Consider the following 3,622-nt stretch of genomic DNA (forward strand, 5'->3'; position numbering starts at 1 on the left):
TCTTCTGTCAAGGGTTGGAATTAGGGGTTGACAGCACAAGAATAGCAAAGAATTTTTGGTGGTGATGGAAATATTCTGTATCTTGATGGTGTGATGGTTATACAACAGTATTTATCATAACTTACTGAACTGTACATTTGAGTATATTTTACTGTATATATTACAACTCAGTAAAGGTAATTATCAAAATTAAAGATTGAGGATATACTAAATAGTGGCATTTATCATGAAACTTTCTCATAATGTTGGTGCTGGTTGATTTCTCTAGGATTATACCAATGGAGTAGTTACTTTTTTTTTTCACAATATTCTATGCTTTCTATGAGCCCATGCTTAACCCTAAATTTTATTAACATAAACCATGTAATTTTTCTTTAGAGCTCTCACAACCAAGCCAGCACTTATTCTTTCCTTATCTCCTAATTACTAAAACAGAAATATATTCACACATATTAAATAATTACTTAGTATATACACTTGTGTATGCCATGGCTTATCCTCTAAGTCACATAAAGTCTATCTTACTAAATTTAGCAATTCCTAACTTCAATTGAATATGCCCCTAAACAAAAACAATGCATCACCATGAATATAACAATAAATTTTTTAATGGTAAACTACAGATGTATATAAAATGACTGAAAAAATTGGGCCCTCCTTGGTGATATGGGGGTGGTTAAAGTGCAGCACTATGAAGCAATCTGCAGCCACTGTAGCACAAGTTCGATCCCCAGCCAGAGGGTGACCCACACGGAGCAACAGACCTCTCCTGTCCAGCCCGCTGTCCCCTTCAGGAGTCAGTCCGCCTGTTCTGTTCCCTACTCTGTCTCTGGTGAATCCTCTTACTCCCTGCATCTCTGATCTGTACACAAGTTCTTATGTGCATAAATAAATAAAATCTTAAAAATAAAACTGGGGCCCTCCCTGGTGGTGCAGCGGGTTAAAGCACAGCACTAAGAAGCTTCAGCCACGCCTGCCCCGGAGGAGATCCACATGGCGTGGCAGACCTCTCCTGACCTGCCCACAGCTCCCCTCAGCAGTGTACTTCATCGATCTGCCTGTTCTGCTCCCCACTCTGTCTCTGGTGAATTCTCTCACCCTCTGCATCTCTGGCCTGTACCCCAGTTTTGTATGAATAAATAAAAATCTTTAAAAAAAATAAATAAAATAAAACTGGGCCCTCCTTGGTTGCACAGTGGGTTAAAGCACAGCACTAAGAAGCTAAAGCCACTTTAGCATGAGTTCGATCCCAATCCCTGGAAATGACCCACATGGCACCGCAGACCTCTCCTGACCTGCCTGCTGCTCTCCTCAGCGGTGTACTTCGTCAGTTGGCCTGTCCTGCTCCCGACTGTTTCTGGTGAATCCTCTCACCTCCCCTGCACCTCTGGCCTGTACCCCAGTTCTGTATGCATAAATAAATAAACCTTTAAAAATAATAAAATGATTGGAAAAATTATCATAAACATTTCATTTCAATTTTGGAGTATCTTTTTATAAATCTGCATTAGCAAAAGAATCCTATTATGAAGTAAAATTACAGCAACAGAGGTAAAAATCTTTAGGAATCACTAAGCTCAATTTTTCCTTTTTAAAATAATGTTTATTGAGATACTGTGATTTACAACACTGTGTAAATGAGTCCATATTAATACCTTTACAACTGTTACCACACTTAACTACCGAAGCCCCAGTAACCCTTCATTTTCTAATAAATAAAATAGTGAACAGAGAAGGTAGGTGACTTGTTCAAGGTAATATAACTAAATTATATAATTAAAGATCAGTTTGTCAAGCTATCATCATATACTACTGTAAAATTCCTTAGAACATCATGGTGGCCTTTATCTCTCTATATGAAACGAGAACAAGTTGCCAGCAACCTACATTTGTCACAGACATCTGATTCTCCTGGAAAATGCCAAACAATGATTTCAAATCTGTTCAAGGAAGTCTTTTATTTATCTTGTGCAACTAAGGCCATAATGAACCTATTGTAGCAAGTTCTAATTTCTTTTCAAATGAAAATTTAGAGGTTAGATTCTAAGGATATGCTATTTTTACTATTTCACTTTTCCATTTCCAAGTACATAAAGATTCACCTTGATAATACATTTTTTTTTTAGATTTATTTATTTATGCATCCAGAGTTGGTGTACAGGCCAGGGGTGTAGGGGCAGTGAGAGGATTCACCAGAAACAGAGTCAGGAGCAGAACAGACAGGTCGACAAAGTACACTGCTGAAGGGAGCAGCAGGCGGGTCAGGAGAGGTCTGCCAAGCCATGTGGATCACCTCTGGGGTGGGGATCAAACTCATGCTGAAGTGGTTTTAGCTTCTAAGTGCTGCACTTTAACCCGCTGCACCACCAGGGAGGGCGAAAATACAATTCTTAATGCAATGTATTTTTTAAGTCTGTACGATAATAGAAAATATTTATATATATTGGCGTTTGTCCTCCCAACTCCTGACATGACTCCTAAAATCACTATAACTTCCTAAATAATAACATTAGGAGAATCTTTTAACTTTTGGTCTTTGATCCTGGTCCTAAGATTTTTAGAGGTGTCTTTTGTTCTCAAGAGGCCACTTTGGGTGATATCCTGGGTAAGAAAAAGCAACAATTAGAAGCTTAGATTTTGAGCTTAACTTTCCATTCTTTTAAAAAGGGATAAAAGTACAATTAGTGATCAATCATGCCTATATAATGAAGATGCCATAAAAAACTTAATAGTACGGATCTCAGAGAGCTTTAGGAAGGTGACACACCCCAACTCCAGTAAGACAGAGGTTTTACAGGTGCTTGAGACCTTCCTAGACTTTATCCTATCTATGTACCCCTTCCTCTAGCTATTCATTTGTATCCTTTCTCATATCCTTTAATAAAATGATAAACATGAGTGTTTCTCTGAGTCCTTTGGGCTCCTCTAACAAATTGAGGAGATCGTGGATATTTCCTATTTGTAGGTAGAAGTTGTGGGGTAAATTGGGGACTCATGGTGATTGTCAAGTGAATGTGATGGAGCTCTTAACTGTAGGATTTGATATTATCCTCAGATAGAAAGTATCAGAACTGATTTACATTATAGGACACCCTATATATATGGTCAGAGAAAACTGGTGTGGAGAAAAAAACCATCCACACATCTGATAAACAGAAGGTTCAGAAGTGAAGTGTTGTGTACAAGATATAAGGAAACAAACACAGGTGTGAAGAACAGATTTGTCTTTCTAATACAAAACTGAAATATAAAACACATGCAAATGATTAGTCTTTTTAGATTCCCTGTAACAAACCACAATTTAAATTACAATTCTCCTGAGAGCAGAGCAAGTACAAAACGAAACAAACAAAACATTAAGTATAATTCTCAGATTACACAAATGTAATATTGATAACGATTTTTACTTATTTCAAATCATAAATACACAGCAAATCCAAACACATGAAACTGACCAAAAGAGGTTACAATCTATTCCTACCATTTATAAAGTTAACAGTTTATTCACTTTAAAAATCTTTATTTTGGGGCCCTCTCTGGTGGCGCAGAGGGTTAAAGCACAGCACTGAGAATCTAAAGCCGCTTCCACATGAGTTCGATTCCCGCCTGCTCCGGAGGTGAC

This window comes from Condylura cristata, unplaced genomic scaffold (genome assembly GCF_000260355.1).
Source record: "Condylura cristata isolate star-nosed mole 26May11 unplaced genomic scaffold, ConCri1.0 scaffold00026, whole genome shotgun sequence".
Classification (NCBI taxonomy): domain Eukaryota; kingdom Metazoa; phylum Chordata; class Mammalia; order Eulipotyphla; family Talpidae; genus Condylura; species Condylura cristata.